Raw genomic sequence first — 12,523 nt, 5'->3', positions numbered from 1 at the left:
GAAGTAAATTACAGAGTATACCAACCGGGGAAACGAAAGCCAGAGCAAGTGTACCATGTCAACCTCATTAAGCCTTGGAAAGATAGAGTGGCCCTGGCCGCTACAGTGGTGTCACAGGAATCACGAGGTGGGGGAGTTCCAGAAGTAACAATTGCTGATACCCTGTCCCCTTCCCAGAAACAGGAAGTTAAAGAGTTCCTGTTACGAAATAAAGACATATTTTCAGAGCTTCCAGGATGCACTAGTGTGATACAGCATGATGTTGTTACTGATCCCTATGTACAAGTTCGTGTGAAACCTTACCGAATTCCTGAAGCCCGTAGACAGGCAGTAGCAGAGGAGGTTCAGAGAATGCTAGAGCTGGGGATTATTGAAGAGTCTAACAGTGAGTGGAACAGTCCCATAGTTCTAGTCCCTAAGCCAGACGGGACCTTGAGGTTTTGCAACGATTTTCGAAAATTAAATGAGGTATCGAAATTTGATGCATACCCCATGCCCAGGGTGGATGAATTAATTGAGAGGTTGGGCCCGGCCAGGTATATAACAACCCTTGATTTAACTAGGGGATATTGGCAGGTCCCTCTAACTGAGCAGGCCAAAGAGAAGACAGCATTCACCACTCCTGAGGGGTTATTTCATTACAAAAAAATGCCCTTTGGGTTGCAAGGGGCTCCTGCTACCTTTCAAAGAATGATGGACAGAATTCTCAAGCCCCATCAATACTTTGCTTCAGCTTATTTAGATGACATAGTCATATTTAGCCATGACTGGGACAGTCATCTGCCCAAAGTGCAGGCTGTCTTAGACTCCCTCAGAAAATCTGGGCTGACAGCCAATCCAAAGAAATGTGCGGTAGGACTAGAGGAAGCCCGGTATTTAGGATACACCATAGGGCGGGGTTTGATAAAGCCCCAAATAAACAAGGTTGAGGCCATTAGAGACTGGCCTCAGCCTAAAACAAAAAAACAAGTAAGGACTTTTTTAGGCCTGGTGGGTTATTACAGAAGGTTTTTGCCCAATTTTGCCACGGTAGCCACCCCAATTACTGATTTGACAAAAGGGAAAGACTCCGGTAAAATACACTGGGGCCCGGAGGCTGAGAAGGCATTTCAGGATCTTAAAACCCTTTTGTGCAGGGGTCCGGTGCTTATCACTCCTAACTTTAATAAAGAATTTGTTGTACAAACTGATGCTTCAAGTGTTGGGTTGGGAGCAGTGTTGTCTCAAGAAGTGGAAGGTGAGGAGCATCCAGTTGTGTATCTGAGTCGAAAGCTGACACCTGCGGAGAGAAATTATAGTATTGTAGAGCGTGAATGCCTTGCTATCAAGTGGGCTCTGGAGGCTCTCCGATACTACCTCCTGGGTCGTCAATTTCGTCTCATTACTGATCATGCTCCACTCACCTGGATGTGTAAAAATAAAGAGCAGAATGCCAGGGTAACACGTTGGTTCCTGGCACTACAGCCCTTCAGGTTCACTGTGGAACATAGGGCTGGGAAACTGCAAGGAAATGCTGATGCCCTCTCAAGGACACATTCTCTCATGGCAGAAGGTGTCCGAACCCATGGGTTCGAACAGAGGGGGGAGGTATGTGACAAAGTGGATAGAAAGTATTTATGCACTTTGTCTGGAATGGTAGTAGATGGGAGGTATGTTGCACCCAGGATCCGACGCTACATGCAGTAGCAGCTCCAGAGTTTGTGTGGCTTGGTTATGTGAATAGCTAAGTCTCACTATTGGGCTGGAGCTGACCAGAAGCAAGGCGGGTGGGTGCTTCTGGTCGTCCTATCCTGGGTGGAATTGCACTCCGGGTTTTACCTCAACTGGTCAGCTTCACAGCTGACACATAAAAAAGGTGATCACTTCCTGGTTGGTGTGTGAGCAGCATGGCTGCTAGTCAGAGACTCTGACAAAACTGCTGGGAGTTATCCAGGATTGCATTATTCAAAAGCTACCACCTTTCATATGGACTTTGCATGGAAAGTGCTGTTTGAAACCCGCTGCATATTAAGGTTTGCTTTGCTGTGGACTTACTGTCTTTGAACTGTTTGTGTCACTTTGCTGTGGAATAAAAATACAAAGTTTTGCACTTTGAAACTGTGTCAGAGCCTGCTTCACTGTCTGCCAAGCCTACCAGTTGATGCTAGTCCCTCACAATATATATATATATATATATATATATATATATATATATATGTTACGGCCAGAACCCGAAGTGTGGCCACTTCTAGTTCTGGCCGGCCACTTCGGGTTCTGGCCGGCCAATGCGCGAAGTGGCCGCAGCGCAGCGGCCAATGTTAGAAATGGAATGTTTCCTTTTAATATTAATATAGTTTTCCGGCCGTCTCTGGCCAAAATGTAGCAAAACAGTTCGTTCATTGAATGAAATGAAGCTGGCGGCTCCGCCTCCTCTCCTCCGCCCCTGCCTCTTCTCTCTCTCTCTCTCTCTTCTTCGGGCAGCCGGCGGGGACACGCGTGTCCCCGAGAGTCGTTCGTGGCGCCAGGAAAGCAGAGCGGGGAGGCTGCAGACATTGCTTCTGCCAGCACCCGCTCTGCAGGGACGAACGACAGGATTGCCTGCCGCGACGAACGACTCTGGGGGGGGACACGCATGTCCCCCGCTGCCAGTGTCGGGGAGAAGAGAGAGAGAGGCAGGGGCGGAGGAGAGGAGGCGGAGCAGAAGCCGGGCGGCTTCATCCTTCTACATTGCCGCCAGCTTCATTTCATTTAATGAACAAACTGTTTTGCTACATTTTGGCCAGAGACGGCCGGAAAACTACATTCATAATAAAAGGAAACATTCCATTTCTAACATTGGCCGCTGCGCTGCGGCCACTTCGCGCGTTGGCCGGCCAGAACCCGAAGTGGCCGGCCAGAACTAGAAGTGGCCACACTTCGGGTTCTGGCCGTAACATATATATATATATATATATAAAATCGTGTGTGTGTGTGTGTCGCGATCACGCGAAATACGTCTTGACCGATTTGAACGAAACTTGGTATACAGATCCCTTACTACCTGGGATGATATGTTCTGGGGGTCTCGGGTCCCCCTGCACACCGGGGCGGAGCTACAAACAGCTAATCAGATTTCACCCATTCAAGTCAATGGAAAAAAATTTAAAAGACTGACATTCTCACAGTAATCAAGCCAGAGTCCCCACACTTGGCACAGTTGGTCACTTGGTGACAGAGGTTACAAATCCAGGAAAAGTGGGCAGAGAATAAAACAGCCAATTAAATTTCAGCCCTTCATTTTTAATGGGAAAATGTAAACTGCAGTCATTTTTACACTGTTAATCGCAGGGTTCTTTAACTTGCCACACTTGGTCACTGGGTGACTGAGATTAAGATTCAGGAAAGTGGGTGGAGCCTACAACAGCCAATCAAAATTCACCTATTGATTTTCAAGGGGAATATTTAAACTGCTGCCATTCTTACACTGTTAATGGCAGAGGCTTCAAACTTGCTACAGTCAGTCATTGGGTGACTGGGGTCCAAATTCACTAAAGGGGCAGGGCCACAAACAGCCAATCAGATTTCTTTATTGGATAAACTGCTTCCATTCACACATTTTTGATGCCAGGAACCAAAAAGCTCACAAACTTGGTCATTGAGTGACTGTGGGGAGCATTTATCAAGAGTGTCTGAGACAAAATATTAGTAGGTTTTTAGCAATCCATGCAGAATTGCCTCAGACATCCTAAGAAATCCCTAAATAGTGCAGATTCCTTCTTAAACTGTTAGGAATAGGAGGAGTTAGGAAGGTCTCTCAGACAGTGCAGTGTGTGAGGGGAATTGCTGTTGCTGAGTGTAACAGTGTGTAGCAACTAGGATCTGAGTACTGGTGATCTGCAGTATCACCAATAATACAGATACTATATCTGATTATTAGGTGATCTGCAGAATCACCAATAATACAGATATAGTGAGAAGAGCGATAAAGATACCAACTTTATTGTACGTGTGTGGAGTGATTGGTGCACACAGTAGTACTCTGAAGATTCCCACACTAACCTCCCAGGCGGGAGAGATCAGCTGAGGACCTCAGGAGTAACCTCACCAGTGGCAATCGGCCCACTGGTGAGTAGGAGAGTCAGGCAGAAAAAGGTCGGCAACACACAGGCAGATAAGATACAAAATCGGTAAGCAGAAATCGGACTGAGGGGCAGGCGGAGAGTCGGCAACAGAATCAGATGGCTGAAGTACAGAATCAGAAAGCAGGCTCAGAGTCAAAGATCAGGCAAGGTTCGGCAACGGTATCAGATTGGCGGAAGTACAGAATCAGAGAGCTAGGGAATAGTCAGGAACGAGCAAAGGTCAAACAGATAATCAATACAATACAATCAATATCCTAGTCTAGGTGTGAAGTCCTTGGCATCAACACCTGGGATCTAGTCTATGGTCTGAGCGCTAACACATTAGTATTCACGACAACAGACAGCGAGCTACTGACAGCTCGCTGTCTTTATGCCGGCAGTTGAGCCCTCAGTCACGCCCCCACCAGCCGGCCAATCAGGGGCGAGGAGCGCTCCCTGTGACGTCAGCTGACCTGCCGGTCAGCTGACTCGCCTCCTAGAGGTGTAAATACTGTGACGCCGGCCGCGCATGTGCACTAGTCTATTAGTGTGCGCGGGCGAGAGGCCAGCGCACACTGGAGCCGAGAAAGCGGCGGGGACGGAAGAAACGGCGCCCCCGCCGCTCGTTACACTGAGCTAACCAACACACCTGCTGTATTGATGACAGCAGGCTCTGAGGAGGAATTCAGCAGGGGGGAGGAGCACCACACAAATCATGTCTACCCTGCACTCTGCAATCATGTCTAGACTGCAGTTCTACATCTGTAGAACTGCTATCAAGCACTTCTTAATCTGCGCCAGTTTAGGGATGGATTTGCACTTTTCTTAACTGTAGTGCAGCTCTAGAAATTCATGCTAAATTGCCACTATTACCTAGGATTTAAGAAGGTTCTTATTATCATGCAGAACTGTTCTCCCTGCTGGTTAGAACAGATTAAGAAGAAATAACTGTCGGTAATGCGTTGATAAATCTCCCCCTGTGTGTCAAGGTTACAAAAAGTAGGTGGAGCCAAAAACAAATTTCACTGGTCAAATATAAACTGCAGCCATTCTTACACTGTTAATGGCAGGGTTCTCAAACTTTTGACAGTTGGTCACTGGGTGACTGGGATTAATATTCAGGAAAATGGGTGGAGCCTACAACAGTCAATCAAAATTCACCTGTTGATTGTAATGATGGGTGTCAGCACGCAGAGAGAATCTGATTATTGGTGATCTGCAGTATCACCAAGAATACATATATATACCTGATTATTGATGATCTGCAGAATCACCGATAATACAGATATATCGCTAACCTCTGGGCACCTGAAGCGTGTAAGTGTTTGGTGTAACAGTATGGATCGGACCACCGGGGTAGCAGGTGGTCCAATAAGTAGAAACAGACTCTACTGCAGTCAAGGGCTCCAGGAGGGAGCAGACCTTGACTGGTTTGCAGCAGTGCCCCCTCTGAGAAGCAGGGGACCCCTGCAGGAGGACTGAGCACCCAAGGGGCGGGTGACAGTCAGACAGGTCAGGCAGGCCGGGTCGACAACACACAGACAGATAAAGTACAAAGACAGAAGGCTGATTCGTTATCCAAGGCAAGCAGGGTTTGGCAACGGAATATCAGAAGTGCAAGGTACCGAATCAGAGATCAGAGGAATAGTCAGGAAAGCAAAGTCATAACAGATATCAAACAATGCCTAGTCTGGGTGTGAGGTCCGTGGTCTCTACACCCTGGAACTAGTCTGACGTATAACAGAATGATAACACAAGTTCCCTAGTCTGGGTGTGAGGTCCGTGGTCTCTACACCCTGGAACTAGTCTGATGTATAACAGAATGATAACACAAGTTCCCTAGTCTGGGTGTGAGGTCCGTGGTCTCTACACCCTGGAACTAGTCTGATGTATAACACAGATGATACACAGTATTCCTAATCTGGGGTGTGAGGTCCGTGGTCTCTACACCCTGGAACTGGTCTAATGAATAACACAGATGATATACAGTAAACTGGCTAAGTGTGGATTCCCAGGTCCTCCTGGTTCCACCACACTGAAGGATCTGACTAAGGTCTGAGTGCTAACACATAGGTATTCGCAACGCCAGACAACCAGCAACTGAACAGCAAGAGATATATATAGTGAAGCGCTCCTCAGCGCCGCCCAGCTCCCATCAACCAATCATCTGCTGAGCTGGGGTCAGCTGACCGTCCCGATCAGCTGACCCTTCTCCTATTGGCATAAAGAGCCTGTCTTGCGGCGCGCGCGCATAGCTCTCCATCTGTATGCACTACTAGGTCCAGATAGCCCAGACGCATGTTGCTATGAGGAAACCGCCGCTCTGTGCACGGAAACCGCCGCCTCACTGTCAGCACAAGCGGCGGCTTCTCCGCAATCCTTCACATTGATTTTCAAGGGAAATATTTAAATTGTTGCCAAAAACAGCCAATCAGATTTGATTAATTTCAATGGGAATATACAATTTATTGATACCAAGGACCCCAAAGCTCATAAACTTGGTAATTAAGTGACTATAGGTCAAATTCAGAAATAGTGGGAGGTGCCAACAGCTACATTTTTTACATGGGAAAATATAAACTGCAACCATTCTTACAGTGTTAATGGCAGGGTTCCCAAACTTGACACAGTTGGCCACTGGGTGACTGGGATTAATAGTTAGAAAGTGGGTGGAGCCTATAACAGCCAATCAAAATTCACCTATTGATTTTTCAAGAGGAATATTTACATTGCTATCATTCTTACACTGTTAATGGCAGAGGCCTCAAACCTGATACAGTCAGTCATTGGGTGACTGGGGTCTAAATTCACTAAAGGGGGTGGAGCCACAAACAGCTAATCAGATTTGTTAGATTGATATAAGTCATTCTGTTATTGGCAGGGGTTTCAAACTTGACACAGTTGGTCACTGGATGACTGGGATTAATATTCAGAAAAGTGGGTGGAGCTTACAATAAACCAATTAAAATTCACTTATTGATTTTAAAGGGGAATATTTACATTGCTGCCATTCTTACACTCTTAATGGCAGATGCCTCAAATCTGGTACAGTCAGTCACTGGGAGACTGGGGTTTAAATTCGGAAAAATTTTAACTTTTTGATGCCAGGGACCCCAAAACTCATAAACTTGGTCATTGAGTGACTGTATGTCAAGGTTAGAAACAGCTAAAAACAACTAACTTTTTACATGGGAAAATATAAACTGCAGCCATTCTTACACTGTTAATGGCAGGGTTTCTTAAAGAGAGTCTGAAGCGAGAATAAATCTCGCTTCAGACCTCATAAATAGCAGGGGCACTTGTGCCCCTGCTAAAACGCCGCTATAGCGCGGCTTAACGGGGGTCCCTTCACCCCCAAATCCCCCTCGATACACCCGGGGAGCGCTTCCTGGTTGGGGCAGGGCTAGCCGCCGCAGCCCTGCCCCACGCGCGTCTGTCAGCGCGTATCTCCGCCTCTCCCCGCCCCTCTCAGTCTTCCTTCACTGAGAGGGGCGGGGGAGAGGCGGCGATGCGCCGCTGACAGACGCGACTGGAGGCAGGGCTGCAGCCGTTAGCCCTGCCTCCAGGAAGCAATAAATCACGACCAAATCTGCGACCAAGTGTCGCAGTGGTCGTTTTGGGGATGAAGGGACCCCGTTAAGCCGCGCTATAGCGGTGGTTTAGCAGGGGCACACGTGCCCCTGCTATTTATGAGCTCTGAAGCGAGATTTATTCTCGCTTCAGAGTCTCTTTAAACTTGACGCAATTGGTAACTGGGTGACTGGGATTAATATACAGAAAAGTAGGTGGAGCTTACAACAGCCGTTCAAAATTCACCTTTTGATTTTCAAGGGGAATATTGAAATTTCTGCCACTCTTACACTGTTAATATCAGAAGCCTAAAACCTGCTAAAGTCAGTCATTAAGTGACTGGGGTTCAAATTCATTGAAGGGGCAGAGCCATAAACAGCCAATCAGATTTTTTCTGGATAAACGGCTTCCATTAACACAATTTTGATGCCAGGTACCCCGAAAGTTCACAAACTTGGTCATTGAGTGACTGTGTGTCAAGGTTACAAAAACTGGGTGGAGTCAAAACCAGATTTACCTGGGAAAATGTTAACTGCAGCCCTTCTTCTCTGTTAAAGGTAGGGTTCTCAAACTATGCCCAGTTGGTTACTGGGTGACTGAGATTAATATTCAGAAAAGTGGGTAGAGCCTAAGAAAGCCAATCAGTATTCACCTGTTGATTTCCAAGGGGAATATTAAAATTGCTGCCATTCTTACACTGTTAATGGCACAAGCCTCAAACCTGGTGCAGTTGGTCATTGGGTCACTGGGCTTCAAATTCAGAAAAGGGGGTGGAGCCACAAACAGATAATTAGATTTGCTTTTAATGATGCTGTCACAGGAGCCCTAGTGGCTGACCGCACTTAGCCTTCTAAACGGTGCCAGCGCACAGATCGTGCGAACTCTGGTCGCAGTCAATGCGCAGGAACCGTTAAGAATTAGCCGCAGACAACTCAGAAGGGAGCCTGTGAGACACGGGTGATTACAACGTCACCTACTGGTTCAGAGTAAACTGCCACCACCGCGGTTACTATGGGACCGTGGGGCCCACTAACTGACTGACTAATCCTGCGAATAAAACGGTTAAACACACGATATTCTGTCTAGCCAACAACAAACAAACAGTAGCGTATCTTCAGAGACCCGGGATCATTTCTGTGTGTGCTGATAAGCAGGGTAGCGGAAAGTGAATGACTTGGAGAAAGTCGTTTATTCACGCAATATAAATAATTAATATATACAGACAATTATGAAAATCAACAATTATGAAAACAGTAATAGCCAGTATGAAAAATAAAAGAAGGGAGAAAAATACTTAGTTGCTGGAAAGATGTCCTTATTGTGGGAAGAATCATAAAGTCCTTGGTTTCAAAGTCCAGAGTTCAGAGTTCAGACCAGGTGGATGCCAGCATATCCTCAAGCTGGCATCTGATGAGTGCAAGATGGTTCAGTGTGGAGGACACAGCCCGCCTGCTGGCTCTGTGCTTTTGATGAAGCTGGTTTGGGGGTGTGGCAATGCCAGCCCCCTCTGAGCTACCAGCAAATGACAGTTCATTCCCTCTGAGAGATTTTAGAGCTAAACTTATGAATTGCTGTAACTCCTGAACCATACACGTTACATTTAGGGGGGTAACAGCTTCATACTTGGAGGAAAATACAGATTAATATGATACCTGACATGGCTAGTGCATCAGATCAGGGTCCTGAGTAGATTCATACCTGGGTGGTAGGGGCCCCGGGCCCCTCTCGACTGGTATCAAGAGATCCAGCATGACCCTACGGATCCAATGATACCGCTCTCATAACCACCCTATTTATTGTATTCTGTAAATGGGCAAAAGATTATATTGTACATTCATTTCTTCCTGCTAAGGCCGGAGTCAGCCTGACTGGAGTCCAGCTGTGTCTGCTTCTTGGCTATGAAAGGCCCTGTTGGCTCCTTCAATTAACATCTGAATGTGAAATCTGCTTAGACAACTGAGTTTACACCTCTGGCTTGATCAGCAGTCACAGGGCCAGTCTTCCTGCCAGCTGCTTGTCACCTTATACCTGATGGATGGGCCATCAGCACAGCTTGAAGCCAGGGACTCTCTGGGCCCAGGTTCATTAGCATATCAAAAGGGCCAACCAGCATTTGGAATGGTGCTCTCTTTGCTAAGAAAAGGACTGCAGACCTCCTACACAATAAATCCAGATTGTACCGATTTGAAGCGCAATCGACGCAGGAATCGAGTGCGATCGTTCTTTTCTTCACGGGCGGTTCCAGGACGCGCCTGCGTCCCCGCAATCGTCCGTGACAGCCCCCCCCCTTGTCCGTGGCTTAGCCACTCATCCGCAAGATGTGTGGCGGCGCCGCTAACCTGGCTGACGGGCCTCGAGTTGCCGGTACGGCGGGAAAACCTATTGGAGCCGGTGGCTCGGTTCCCCTGGACCGGTCGCGGTCGGCTACCCTCAGGGTTGACCCAACATGGACCGTTCTGGACAGGGCGTTTGCGCCACTGCAGTCGGACGTGGTGTCTGCCGGGACTGCGGACAACGGGCAGTGGGTTGGTTAGGTCAACAGCCAGCCCACGCAGGGTTCCCCTGCTGAGTGGCTGTGGACCTAAGGGAACCCCGCGGGAATCCCTGGACCTTCCCAGCTCCTGACAGACGGCACATGCCCCGCAGTAGTTGGCTACATCCCTGTTCATCCGGGGCCAATAAAACTGTTTCCGAATACCGGCGAGTGTCTTGCGGACACCCGAGTGCCCGGTCAGAGGATTACCATGTGCGGATTTCAGCACATGTCCCCTGAACGCACTCGGGACCACAAGCCATTTGGTATTCGCGTGGGATCTACCTGTAGGGGGCTGTACAGACTCACTGTACAGTCTCCCACCTTCCCAGTACACCTTGAAAGCGGCCCCGTCTGCGAGGGGCTCAGCGGCTTGCTTCCTGAGCACCTCCAGGCTTGGGTCACTTTGTAGTGCGGCCGAGAATACGGCGCTGTCAGTTTCAGCCAACTGGCTCATGTCACACGAGGCCAGCGGCTGAAAGGTCTCATCCCTGCGGTCAGAGGAGGGGGAGGAGGCCGTAACCCCCTCCACCTGTTCTGAGCTCGGGTTCTGAGCAGTGCCGCTGCGCGGTATTGCTAGCACAGGTACACTGTCAGAATGGCACAGACGGACATTACTCAGATCATCATTGCATGCAGTAATGACATTGACAGGTATAGACATTTTTTCATTACAGACAGGTTGTACAGGAGACTCAGGTACAGTTACAGCATCATCACAACAGACAGTCTGTACCTCAAACTCAGGTGCCTTTGAAGCAGGCACTATTGAACCTGGTACCCTTGAACTGGGCACATTCAACCCACCTCCCCCTGGTGCTCCCCCAAGTGTATAAAGTACCTGGTGGTGGGTGGAGAGTCCGTCTCCTTCCATGAGCGACAAGGCGGTCGTGGCAGGTTCATAGTAGGACACAAGTTTGCCCAAATCAGTCCCTAGCAACACAGGGACTGGGAGATCCTTCATAACCCCAACAACCCTTTCGTGGACCCCTCCCACTCCCCAATCCAGCTTCACTCTGGCGTGGGCTATGTGGAAAAGGGTGCCCTCTACTCCAGTAAGGGCAAGGGATCGGCTGGAGCTGATGCTCTCCTTTGGCACAAGATGTGAGTGAACTAACGTGATGTCAGCTCCGGTGTCTCGAAATCCGGTGACAACTTTGCCGTTCACTCTAACAAGTTGCTGCTGGTCGGTTCGGTCGCGGATTTCCTGTCCGCGTGCAAACAGGACAAAATCCGATGATCCAGGCTGTGGTTCGCTGGCGGGTTGCCTCTGCTGTGGGTGAGGTGCAGGTGATGCAGATGATCCAGGTGCTGGTGGTGTCTGTCTCCGCTCCGGACAGTCGAATTTCATGTGTCCGGGCTGGCGGCAGTAGTGACAGGTGACCTCTCCAGGCGCTGCGGGCCTGGGTGCAGCAGCTGCGCTGGGTGGCCTCTGTGGCGGACGGCTCACAGGGGCAGGAGGGTCTGCCGAGGTATTGGGCTGACCTCCTCTCCAGCTGGATGGGACAGTTCTGCGTGTATCAGCCACCCGGGTAGTTGCAAAAGTCTCAGCAAGGTCTGCAGCGACAGTTGCTGAAGTCGGCTTGCGTTCTAACACAAATTGTCGTACATCAGCAGGGCAAATGTTCAGAAATTGCTCGAGGACTATCAAGTCCTCCAGGACGCCATAAGACCCTTTGGTGAGGCCTAGAGTCCACTGACGGAGTGTGGTGAGCAAGCTGCTGACCACATCTCGGTACGAATCAGAAGACTTTTTCTGCCAGGCCCTGAACTTTTTGCGATAGGCTTCTGGCGTCAGCTGGTACTTAGTAATGATAGCGTCTTTTATAGCAGCATAATCATTATCCTTCTCCGCAGGCAATTCTGCGAAGGCATCAAGCGCTTTGTAGCGCAGCAAAGGTGTCAGATGTCTGGCCCACTGGTCTTGGGACAGACGATACTGACGGCATGCTTTTTCAAAAGACCGCAAAAACAAGTCAATGTCTGTGTCTTTTTCAATATTAGCAAACTTAAATTTTGCACTCACGGGTGCTGCAGCTCCTTTAGCAGGGAGGCTGGGCGGTGAACTCCGGCTGGCCTGTTGAACCTTTGCCATGTTGAGCTCATGCTGTCGTTGGCGCTCCCGCTCAGCGGCTGCAGCAGCAGCGGCTTGCCGCTCCCGTTCCTCCCGCATTTGGCGCTCCTCACGCATGTACTGCAGGTACTTGTCCAGGTCAGTGTCCATCAGCTTTTGTAATGCCTGCTGCATTAGCGGATCAGTACAAACGGACAGTCCAGTACTGGCCGGTTCCAGGCGAGTACTTTCAGAAACTCTGGGATTGGGGTCCACACTGACATTCTC

The sequence above is a fragment of the Hyperolius riggenbachi genome, chromosome 2 (genome assembly GCF_040937935.1).
Source record: "Hyperolius riggenbachi isolate aHypRig1 chromosome 2, aHypRig1.pri, whole genome shotgun sequence".
NCBI classification, from domain to species: Eukaryota; Metazoa; Chordata; class Amphibia; order Anura; family Hyperoliidae; genus Hyperolius; species Hyperolius riggenbachi.
The sequence above is the reverse complement of the archived record's forward strand: the minus strand, read 5'-3'. Positions refer to the sequence as shown.